This window comes from Ranitomeya variabilis, chromosome 3 (genome assembly GCF_051348905.1).
Source record: "Ranitomeya variabilis isolate aRanVar5 chromosome 3, aRanVar5.hap1, whole genome shotgun sequence".
NCBI lineage: Eukaryota > Metazoa > Chordata > Amphibia > Anura > Dendrobatidae > Ranitomeya > Ranitomeya variabilis.
The window spans coordinates 722797189-722809630 of NC_135234.1; the positions used below are offsets into that span (position 1 = coordinate 722797189).

The 12442-nt window shown below is 42.6% G+C and overlaps 1 protein-coding gene across 11 annotated transcripts in view; it reads left to right on the plus strand.

Moving 5' to 3' along the window:
* Window positions 1-962: 962 nt before the first annotated feature.
* The window catches only part of PARP4 (poly(ADP-ribose) polymerase family member 4), a 318181-nt gene continuing 306701 nt past the window's right edge, over window positions 963-12442 (plus strand). For 10 of the 11 annotated variants that reach the window (XM_077298347.1, XM_077298349.1, XM_077298352.1 and 7 more), the window contains exon 1: window positions 963-1406. The gene's annotated coding sequence lies outside the window, so the exon portion shown is untranslated. The remainder of the gene's footprint in view (window positions 1407-12442) is intronic. The other variant, XM_077298348.1, reaches the window with a different exon arrangement.

The following is a 12442-nucleotide window of genomic DNA, read 5'->3' on the forward strand; positions in this document are numbered from 1 at the left end:
GCACCTTGAGGGGTGCAGTTTTTAGAATGGTGTCACATTTGGGTATTTTCTGTCATATAGACCCCTCAAAATGACTTCAAATGAGATGTGGTCCCTAAAAAAAAATGGTGTTGTAAAAATGAGAAATTTCTGGTCAACTTTTAACCCTTATAACTCCCTAACAAAAAAAAATTTGGTTCCAAAAGTGTGCTGATGTAAAGTAGACATGTGGGAAATGTTACTTATTAAGTATTTTGCATGACATATGTCTGTGATTTAAGGGCATAAAAATTCAAAGTTGGAAAATTGCAAAATTTTCAAAATTTTCGCCAAATATCCATTTTTTTCACAAATAAACGAAAGTTATATCGAAGAAATGTTACCACTATCATGAAGTACAATATGTCACGAGAAAACAATGTCAGAATCACCGGGATCCGTTGAAGCGTTCCAGAGTTATAACCTCATAAAGGGACAGTGGTCTGAATGGTAAAAATTGGCCTGGTCATTAACGTGCAAACCACCCGTGGGGGTGAAGGGGTTAATCACCCCTGCGTCTGAATGAGGCATTGTCTTAAAGTTGGACAGTTTGAGTAAATCTGCCCCAATATGCTCCAAATATGCAGCCATTTTTAAAGCCCAGTTTCAATGCAGAGGAAAAATTCCGAGCGAAAACCTAAAAAGGCAGATGTACAAATCCATATCCATGTTACATTATAGAGAAACAGAACATTTCATTTTTTCCTGTTGCATAGGGTAGAATGCAATGTAAATTTGCTGACAAATCCATGCATTTCGCACTACCTGGCCCAAACTTGTTGCAAAATCTGCAGGGGAAAAGTCTGCCAGGAGTGGACACTGCCTGAGCCTTATTAGCCAGCAGCATAACGTAGATCTGGGCTGTAATGTCAACCGCCCCTTTAATAAGAGCCAGGAAGTGATTGGGTTTCTCTTTTTCTCCCAGCAGTCTCTCCGCCCAACCAGGAACTTTGCATTGCACTATATACAGAAAGAACATATCCCTGCCCATGTGCAGCTGAACATTGCTGGTGACACAGAAGATCCTGGTGACACAGAGGACACAGAAGATCCTGGTGACACAGAAGATCCTGGTGACACAGAGGACACAGAAGATCCTGGTGACACAGAAGATCCTGGTGACACAGAGGACACAGAAGACCCTGGTGACACAGAAGACACAGACCCTGGTGACACAGAGGACACAGAAGACCCTGGTGACACAGAAGACACAGACCCTGGTGACACAGAGGACACAGAAGACCCTGGTGACACAGAGGACACAGAAGACCCTGGTGACACAGAGGACACAGGCCCTGGTGACACAGAAGACCCTGGTGACACAGAGGACACAGAAGACCCTGGTGACACAGAGGACACAGGCCCTGGTGACAAGTGTCTGCAGACAGGTGGGTGCGTCTACTCTCACCATGGTGGAGCCATATACAGAGGGAATGTTACATTGTCACTACACAATTGTCAGATTGTACATGGTCACTACACACCCTGCTCCTTACAGTCACCTGTCACTTAGTAACTCCTGCACTGCAGGAAAGACCAGGGCGGGAATCAGTGACCCTACACTGAAAATGTCAGGTCCATAAGCGCCTTATTCTTATTGATCCTCCCACATTGTGTCAAAAAGAATTAATGGTAAATTCTGCGTCGGTTCCATCCGCAGTCATCAGTTTCTGTTGGGAGATTCAGACTATAAGATGGAACCAGAAAAATGCAACTTATTACCAATCCACAATATGGTTAATATGTTGCTGATCATTGGGGTTCAGCTGACTGCAGGAATCGGGGTCCCGAGCCCCGAAATTTAAAAGAACAGCGGTCAAGCATGCGCGTTGCTCCATCACAACAGGGACAGCCGGTCTTTTGATCTTTGAGGGTCCCTTGCATCCTATTTCCTTGTGAATGTCACCAGCTTTTTCTTGCACCAACTGAGAGTAGCATAATTAGGGGCAGAGACCCTAATGCAAGCAATGTGTCACTTTCTATCCTACTCTCTGCTCCTGCTTTGTATAACTGCACCCACTCCATTGATTGTCATTTTTCTGTCAATACTGTGCATAGGCAGAAAACTGCCAATTGGTGGTGGGGGTTATACAAAAATAATGAATATCGAATACTACATTGCTGCAGGTTTTATAGTTCTCTAGAGATAATCTCCTGCTGATAAAAGTTTTTTTACTAAGGTAAGAGTCAGACGGACGTATAACTCGGATGAGGATTGCAACCCAAAGCTCAGACTGGCCGTAAGTTCTCCTGAACCAAAACAACTATTTCTATGCAGCCGACAGCCATTCTGAGCATTGCGATTGCGATCCTCTGACTCTTCATTAAAACTATAACAAGCAGCCCAGTAATTGATGCAGCACTGGAATAAGGGTCTCTACCCATATATTATGCAGCTCTCACATGAGGTAGCAAAGCCTAGAGATCAATTCTCTCTAAGTCACGTCAAATGTATGTTTTTAAATAAATATATGTACATTGCAATGCTCCGTCCTGTTTCCTGTTTAAAACCTGGATGTTAGCAGTAATAAAGCAATTAGACCCTATTTATTTGTACAGAAGCATTATCTGAGGATCCTCTAATTGGGGCAGAGATTATTGTAAAGGGAGGGAAAGGAGGCGTGCTGTGATATAACTTCTTGTGAGTAGTGGACTATGTGTTATCAGCCCTTGTAATCCTGTCTGTGGTGATACTGAGACTGCTGAAAAGTCAACTGTGCAGAAGCAAGAGGTTTGAATCTAGTATAAGGCTTAGTAGCCAGTGTGAAAATTGCAGGAATTCTGTTTTGTTTTATTAATCTACATAGTGATGGGGAATATTGAACGAAAACAAACCCCACTTAGTTTAAAAGTTTGATTTCAACAAATTGTGGCACGGTGGCTCAGTGGTTAGCACGGTTTCCTTGCAGTGCTGGGATCCTAGGTTTAAGTGCCACCAATGATAGCATCGGTAGGAGTTTCCCCATGTTCTCCGGTTTCCTCCCACACTCTAAAGACCATACAGATAGGGAATCTAGATTGTGAGCCCCAATGGGGACAGTGATGATAATGTGTGTAAAGCACTGGGAAATATAATGGTGCTATGTAAGTAAGTAAAATAATGCTGCCATCCGTGAGTGAGCGACAAACTGCCGGAGTGAACAGTCTCTTTACGTAGGGAGCAAGCTGTTAATCAGTAGAGCAGTGTGCGGGGAGCGGCTTCACGTGAATAAACATGACTCATCTTTGGCCGCACAATGTGAGGATTAAAAGTAAGTTCACCAAAACTACTTAAAGGGGTTGTTAAAGGGAATCTGTCACAAGGTTTTTGCAACTTAATCTAAGAGCAGCATGATATAGAAACAGAGACCCTGATTCCAGTGATGTGTCACTTGCTAGGCTGCTTGGTGTACTTAGATAAAATCACTGTTTTATCAGCAGGAGATTATCCATATTCATGAGCTCTGTATATCCCCACCCATACCAACAGCTTTCTGCCTATGCACAGAGTACGCAGAAAGCAGCAAATCTACAGAGCTCCGCATTCAGAGCAATGCTAGATCAGCAGCAGATAAAACATTTTTTAGTTAAAAAAATCAGAGTCACTGCCCTGACATCATGCTGCTCTCACATGGGGTAGCCACATTATGTCAGATTCCTATTAATAAAAGATTATTTTAATCTAAGGCTTCTTAGATGGCGGCAGCATTTATTCCTCTAGTTCTTTCTAGTGGCATGTTGAAGTGTCCAGAGCATGTATATACAGCTCTGGCAAAAATTAAGAGACCACTGTAAAATGTTCAGTTTGTCTGATTGTTCTCTTTTATAGGTATATTTTTGAGTAAAATGTAAATTGTTCTTTTATTCTATAAACTTCTGACACCATGTCTCCGAATTTCCAAGCAATAAATTTTGTATTTTTTTTTCTGACAAAGAAAAATGGTCAAAATTAAAAAAACAACAACGGTGCTTTCAGACCTCAAATAATGCAAAGAAAACAAGTTCATAATCATTTAGAAACAGAAATACTAATGTTTTAACTCGGGAAGAGTTCAGAAATCAATATTTTGTGGAATAACCAGGATTTTTAATCACAGCTTTCATGCATGCGTCTTGGCATGCTTTCCACCAAGTCTTTCACACTGCTTCTGGCGCAAAAATGTAATCAGTTCTTCTTTGTTTGTTGGCTTGTGACGATCCATCTTCCTCTTGATTACATTCCAGAGGTTTTCAATGGGGTTCAGGTCTGGAGATTGGGCTGCCCATGACAGGGATTTGATGTGGTGGTCCTTCATCCACACCTTGATTGACCTAGCTGTGTGGCATGGCGCATTGTCCTGCTGGAAAAACCAGTCCTCAGAGTTGGGGAACATTGCCTGAGCAGAAGGAATCAACTGTTTTTCCAGGATAACCTTGTATGCGGCTTGATTCATATGTCCTTCACAAAGATTAACCTGCCCAATTCCAGCCTTGCTGAAGCATCTCCAGATCATCACCGATCCTCCACCTAATTTCACAGTGAGTGCAAGACACTGTGGCTTGTACACCTCTCCAGGTCTCATTAGACCACCAGGTGGTGATCTGGGGATGCTTCAGCAAGGCTGGAATTGGGCAGGTTGTTCTTTGCGAAGGACTTATGAATCAAGCCCATAAAAGGTTATTCTGGAAAAACAGTTGATTCCTTCTGCTCAGGAAATGTTCCCCAACTCTGATGCAGGACAATGCATCATGCAACACAGCTAGGTCAATCAAGGTTTGGATGAAGGACCACCACATCAATTCCCTGTCATGGCCAGTCCAATCTCCAGACCTGAACCCCATTGAAAACTTCTGGAAAGTAATCAAAAGGATGATGGATAATCACAAGCCATCAAACAAAGAAGAACTGCTTACATTTTTGTACCAAGAGTGGCATAAGGTCACCCAAAAAGCAGTGTGAAATACTGGTGGAAAGCATGCCAAGACGCATGAAAGCTGTGATTAGAAATCATGGTTATTCCACAAAATATTGATTTCTGAACTCTTCCTGAGTTAAATCATTAGTATTGTTGTTTATAAATGATTCTGAACTTGTTTTTTGCATTATTTGAGGTCTGCAAGCAATGCATTCTTTTTGTTATTTTGACCATTTCTCATTTTCAGAAAATAACTACAAAATTTATTACTTGGAATTTTGGAGACATGTTGTCAGTAGTTAACCCCTTCACCCCCAAGGGTGGTTTGCACGTTAATGACCGGGCCAATTTTTACAATTCTGACCACTGTCCCTTTATGAGGTTATAACTCTAGAACGCTTCAACGGATCTTGGCGATTCTGACATTGTTTTCTCGTGACATATTGTACTTCATGATAGTGGTAAAATTTCTTTGATATTACCTGCGTTTATTTGCAAAAAAAATGGAAATTTGGCGAAAATTTTGAAAATTTTGCAATTTTCCAACTTTTAATTTTTATGCCCTTAAATCACAGAGATATGTCACACAAAATACTTAATAAGTAACATTTCCCACATGTCTACTTTACATCAGCACAATTTTGTAACCAAAATTTTTTTTTGTTAGGGAGTTATAAGGGTTAAAAGTTGACCAGCAATTTCTCATTTTTACAACACCATTTTTTTTTAGGGACCACATCTCATTTGAAGTCATTTTGAGGGGTCTATATGATAGAAAATACCCAAGTGTGACACCATTCTAAAAACTGCACCCCTCAAGGTGCTCAAAACCATATTCAAGAAGTTTATTAACCCTTCTGGTGCTTCACAGGAATTTTTGGAATGTTTAAATAAAAATGAACATTTAACTTTTTTTCACACAAAATTTACTTCAGCTCCAATTTGTTTTATTTTACCAAGGGTAACAGGAGAAAATGGACCCCAAAAGTTGTTGTACAATTTGTCCTGAGTACGCCGATACCCCATATGTGGGGGTAAACCACTGTTTGGGCGCATGACAGAGCTCGGAAGCGAAGGAGCGCCATTTGACTTTTCAATGCAAAATTGACTGGAATTGAGATGGGATGCCATGTTGCGTTTGGGGAGCCCCTGATGTGCCTAAACATTGAAACCCCCCACAAGTGACACCATTTTGGAAAGTAGACCCCCTAAGGAACTTATCTAGAGGTGTGGTGAGCACTTTGACCCACCAAGTGCTTCACAGAAGTTTATAATGCAGAACCGTAAAAATAAAAAATCATATTTTTTCACAAAAATTATTTTTCGCCCCCAATTTTTTATTTTCCCAAGGGTAAGAGAAGAAATTGGACCCCAAAAGTTGTTGTACAATTTGTCCTGAGTACGCTGATACCCCATATGTGGGGATAAACCACTGTTTGGGCGCATGGGAGACCTCGGAAGGGAAGGAGCGCCGTTTGACTTTTCAATGCAAAATTGACAGGAATTGAGATGGGACGTCATGTTGCGTTTGGAGAGCCCCTGATGTGCGTAAACATTGAAACCCCCCACAAGTGACACCATTTTGGAAAGTAGACCCCCTAAGGAACTTATCTAGAGGTGTGGTGAGCACTTTGACCCACCAAGTGCTTCACAGAAGTTTATAATGCAGAGCCGTAAAAATAAAACAAAAATTTTTTCCCACAAAAATTATTTTTCAGCCCCCAGTTTTGTATTTTCCCGAGGGTAACAGGAGAAATTGGACCCCAAAAGTTGTTGTCCAATTTGTCCTGAGTGCGCTGATACCCCATATGTGGGGGGAACCACCGTTTGGACGCATGGAAGGGCTCGGAAGTGAAGGAGCGCCATTTGGAATGCAGACTTAGATGGAATGGTCTGCAGGCGTCACATTGCGTTTGCAGAGCCCCTAATGTACCTAAACAGTAGAAACCCCCCCCAAGTGACACCATGTTGGAAAGTAGACCCCCTAAGGAACTTATCTAGATGTGTGGTGAGTGCTTTGACCCACCAAGGGCTTCACAGAAGTTTATAATGCAGAGCCGTAAAAATAAAACAAAAATTTTTTCCCACAAAAATTATTTTTCAGCCCCCAGTTTTGTATTTTCCCGAGGGTAACAGGAGAAATTGGACCCCAAAAGTTGTTGTCCAATTTGTCCTGAGTGCGCTGATACCCCATATGTGGGGGGAACCACCGTTTGGATGCATGGGAGGGCTCGGAAGGGAAGGAGCGCCATTTGGAATGCAGACTTAGATGGAATGGTCTGCAGGCGTCACATTGCGTTTGCAGAGCCCCTAATGTACCTAAACAGTAGAAGCCCCGCACAAGTGACCCCATTTTGAAAACTAGACCCCCCAAGGAACTTATCTAGATGTGTTGTAAGAACTTTGGACCCCCAAGTGTTTCACTACAGTTTATAACGCAGAGCCGTGAAAATAAAAAATCTTTTTTTTTCCCACAAAAATTATTTTTTAGCCCCCAGTTTTGTATTTTCCCAGGGGTAACAGGAGAAATTGGACCCCAAAGGTTGTTGTCCTATTTGTCCTGAGTACGCTGATACCCCATATGTTGGGGTAAACCCCTGTTTGGGCACACGGGAGAGCTCTGAAGGGAAGGAGCACTGTTTTACTTTTTCAACGCAGAATTGGCTGGAATTGAGATCGGACGCCATGTCGCGTTTGGAGAGCCCCTGATGTGCCGAAACAGTGGAAACCCCCCAATTATAACTGAAACCCTAATCCAAACACACCCCTAACCCTAATCCCAACAGTAACCCTAACCACACCTCTAACCCTGACACACCCCTAACCCTAATCCCAACCCTATTCCCAACCGTAAATGTAATCTAAACCCTAACCGTAACTTTAGCCCCAACCCTAACCCTAACTTTAGCCCCAACCCTAACTGTAGCCTTAACCCTAGCCCCAACCCTAGCCCTAACCCTAACCCTAATGGGAAAATGGAAATAAATACATTTTTTTTATTTTTCCCTAACTAAGGGGGTGATGAAGGGGGGTTTGATTTACTTTTATAGCGAGTTTTTTAGCGGATTTTTATGATTGGCAGCCGTCACACACTGAAAGACGCTTTTTATTGCAAAAAATATTTTTTGCGTTACCACATTTTGAGAGCTATAAATTTTCCATATTTTGGTCCACAGAGTCATGTGAGGTCTTGTTTTTTGCGGGACGAGTTGACGTTTTTATTGGTAACTTTTTGGGCACGTCACATTTTTTGATCGCTTTTTATTCCGATTTTTGTGAGGCAGAATGACCAAAAACCAGCTATTCATGAATTTCTTTTGGGAGAGGCGTTTATACTGTTCCGCGTTTGGTAAAATTGATAAAGCAGTTTTATTCTTCGGGTCAGTACGATTACAGCGATACCTCATTTATATTGTTTTTTTTATGTTTTGGCGCTTTTATACGATAAAAACTATTTTATGGAAAAAATAATTATTTTTGCATCGCTTTATTCTCACGACTATAACTTTTTTATTTTTTTGCTGATCATGCTGTATGGCGGCTCGTTATTAGCGGGACAAGATGACGCTTTCAGCGGTACCATGGTTATTTATATCTGTCTTTTTGATCGCGTGTTATTCCACTTTTTGTTCGGCGGTATGATAATAAAGCGTTGTTTTTTGCCTCGTGTTTTTTTTTTTTTTTCTTACGGTGTTTACTGAAGGGGTTAACTAGTGGGCCAGTTTTATAGGTCGGGTCGTTACGGACGCGGCGATACTAAATATGTGTACTTTTATTGTTTTGTTTTTTTTTATTTAGATAAAGAAATGTATTTATGGGAATAATATTTTTTTTTTTTTCATTATTTTGGAATATTTTTTTTTATTTTTTTTTACACATTTGGAAAATTTTTTTTGTAACTTTTTTACTTTGCCCCAGGGGGGGACAATACAGATCGGTGATCTGCCAGTTTGCATAGCACTCTGACAGATCACCGATCTGAGAGAAGTGCAGGCTGCTTCACAGTGCCTGCTCTGAGCAGGCTTCTGTGAAGCCACCTCCCTCCCTGCAGGACCCGGATCCGCGGCCATCTTGGATCCGGATCTGCAGCAGGCAGGGAGGGAGGTAAGACCCTCGCAGCAACGCGATCACATCGCGTTGCTGCGGGGGGCTCAGGGAAGCCCGCAGGGAGCCCCCTCCCTGCGCGATTCTTCCCTGCACCGCCGGCACATCGCGATCATGTTTGATCGCGGTGTGCCGGGGGTTAATGTGCCGGGAGCGGTCCGTGACCGCTCCTGGCACATAGTGCCGGATGTCAGCTGCGATAGACAGCTGACACCCGGCCGCGATCGGCCGCGCTCCCCCCGTGAGCGCCGCCGATCGCGCTGGACGTACTATCCCGTCGGTGGTCATACGGGCCCACCCCACCTCAACGGGATAGTACGTCCGATGTCAGAAAGGGGTTAATAGAATAAAAGAACAATTTACATTTTACTCAAAAATATACCTATAAAGAGAAAAATGAGAGAAACTGAAAAATTTGCAGTGGTCTCTTAATTTTTTGTCAGAGCTGTATATTACATAGATAGATGAAAAGCTGGCAATTCATCTATCGCGTTCTGTAAAATCATAGCAGGAGCCGACAGGATAGAAGACATGGTTTACATACAGTAAATACAAATAGAATAGGTAGTTATACAGATATCTTTGACAAATACAATTAGTGCAGTGTGTGTGCAAATTACTGGACATGTATTTAATTAATAAAAGATTATTTTTCTGAAAAAAATGGTGTGTGCTGTCACCAATTTTTGTAACCAGCAGAAGGAAAGCTGATGGCTGGGGCTGATGTTTATAGCATGGGAAAGGGTAATACCCATGGAGCTTCCCAGGCTATTAATGTCAGCTTACAACTGTATACTTAGCCTTTACTGGCTATTAAAAGGGGGGACCCCAAAACAAAAATGACGTGGGGTCCCCCTATCTACTATATAATTGTCTAAGGGTCACTTCCGTCTTTCTGTCTGTCTGTCTGTCACGGATATTCATTGGTCGCGGCCTCTGTCTGTCATGGAATCCAAGTCGCTGATTGGTCGTGGCAAAACGCCCACGACCATTGCCACGACCAATCAGCGAAGCGCACAGTCCGGAAGAAAATGGCCGCTCCTTACTCCCCGCACTCACTGCCCGGCGCCCGCATACGCTGTCCGGTCACCGCTCACACAGGGTTAATGCCGGCGGTAACGGACCGCGTTATGCCGCGAGTAACGCACTCCGTAACCGCTGCTATTAACCCTGTGTGTCCCCAATTTTTTACTATTGATGCAGCCTATGCGGCATCAATAGTAAAAAAAATTAATGTTAAAAATAATTAAAAAACAAAAAACCTGCTATACTCACCCTCCAAATACACATACCACTGATGCATGTCAGATCTGAAATTCCTAAAAGGGGAACACCCTATAATGGACATGGGATATAACAGGGACAACTCCACTACTGAACAATTCCTACAAAAAGGCTACGGAGTATAAATGACCCAAACAATCATAATACTATAAAAAGGTAACAAATTTTATTGAATATAGTCATAGACAAAACATAACAGACAAGGTACACGTTTAGTACATGTACGGCGGACCAACCACACTGCAAATAGCACCTAGGGCTCAGAAAAGGCAAGAACTAATCTCTATTGGGCACATGTTCCTCTAACAAAAACTCATACCTTACCCAAATCAGGTTAGTGCCTGTGTGTGTCAGGCGGCCCCGACGCGCGTTTCGCGTAAGCTTCCTCGAGGAACCTGATTTGGGTAAGATTGGCAGAACTGTTTTTTACCCTTATAATGTATTTATGAGCTAACAAGCATGATGGTATTGGGCACTTGATACTCATGTGGAGCACTATGCACTTTATATTCACAGGTATGTGTTGTGAATTTGGATTCTGGGCTCCCCCGGTGGCTACTGGTGGAATTGAACTTGTGACATCATCTTCCCTGTTCACCTGTTCTGATTAGATCTGGGTGTCGCTATATAACCTGGCTTCTCTGTTAGATGCTTGCCGGTCAACAATGTTATCAGAAGCCTCTCTGTGCTTGTTCCTGCTCCCAGACATCTACTAGATAAGTTGGACATTCGTCCATGTTTTGTTTTTGTATTTTGGTTCCAGTTCACAGCTGCAGTTTCGTTACTGTGTCTGGAAAGCTCTTGTTGATCAGGAATTGCCACTCTGGTATTATGAGTTAATGCCAGAGTCCTAAAGTAATTTCTGGATGTGTTTTGTTAGGGTTTTCTACTGACCATGAAAGTATGCTTTCTGTCTTCTGCTATCTAGAAAGCGGACCTCAAATTTGCTAAAACTATTTTCCTGCTGCGTTTGTTGTTTCATCTCATATCACCGCCAATATATGTGGGGGGCTTCTGTCTCCTTTTGGGCATTTCTCTAGAGGTGAGTCAGGTCTTATATTTCCCTCTGCTAGCATTATTTAGTTCTCCGGCCGGCGCTGGGCATATAGGGATAAAAAGTAGGACATGCTACCTGGCTACTTCTAGATGATGCGGTAGGTTTAGTTCATGGTCAGTACAGTTACATCTTCCAAGAGCTTGTTCCTATAGAGGCTTATTCTAGTTCTCTGGCCATGGAGATCATGACAGTTTGACCGGCCCACTAAAGGGTTAAAATCCTTGGCTGAGAAAGGAGAGAAATAAGAAGTCTGCTGAGAGTTTTTTTTTTTTTTTTTTTTTTTTTCTCTGTGCTCTTAATTGGATCACTTGCCAGTCTGTCTATGCTGCAGTCTTTCTTTTTTTTCTCTCTCCTTATAATCTTTGAATGGCTTGGTGTTCACCTGTTAATAATGGATCTTCAGAGTGTAACTGCAGGTTTGAATAATCTCACCACGAAAGTACAAAATTTGCAAGATTTTATTATTCATGCTCCGGTATCTGAGCCGAGAATTCCTTTGCCGGAATTCTTCTCAGGGAATAGATCTAGCTTTCAGAATTTTAGAAATAATTGTAAGCTATTTTTGTCCCTGAAATCTCGTTCTGCTGGAGACCCTGCACAGCAGGTTGGGATTGTGATTTCCTTGCTCCGCGGCGACCCTCAAGACTGGGCTTTTGCATTGGCACCAGGGGATCCTGCGTTGCGCAATGTGGATGCGTTTTTTTTGGCCTTGGGCTTGCTGTATGAGGAACCTCATTTGGAACTTCAGGCAGAAAAAACTTTGATGTCCCTATCGCAGGGGCAAGATGAAGCTGAAATTTACTGCCAAAGATTCCGTAAATGGTCTGTGCTTACTCAGTGGAATGAGTGTGCCTTGGCGGCTACTTTCAGAGAGGGTCTCTCTGATGCCATTAAGGATGTTATGGTGGGGTTCCCTGTGCCTGCGGGTCTGAATGAGTCCATGACAATGGCCATTCAGATCGATAGGCGTCTGCGGGAGCGCAAACCAGTGCACCATCTGGCGGTGTCCACTGAGAAGACGCCAGAAAGCATGCAGTGTGATAGAATTCTGTCCAGAAGCGAGCGGCAGAATTTTAGACGGAAAAATGGGTTGTGTTTCTATTGT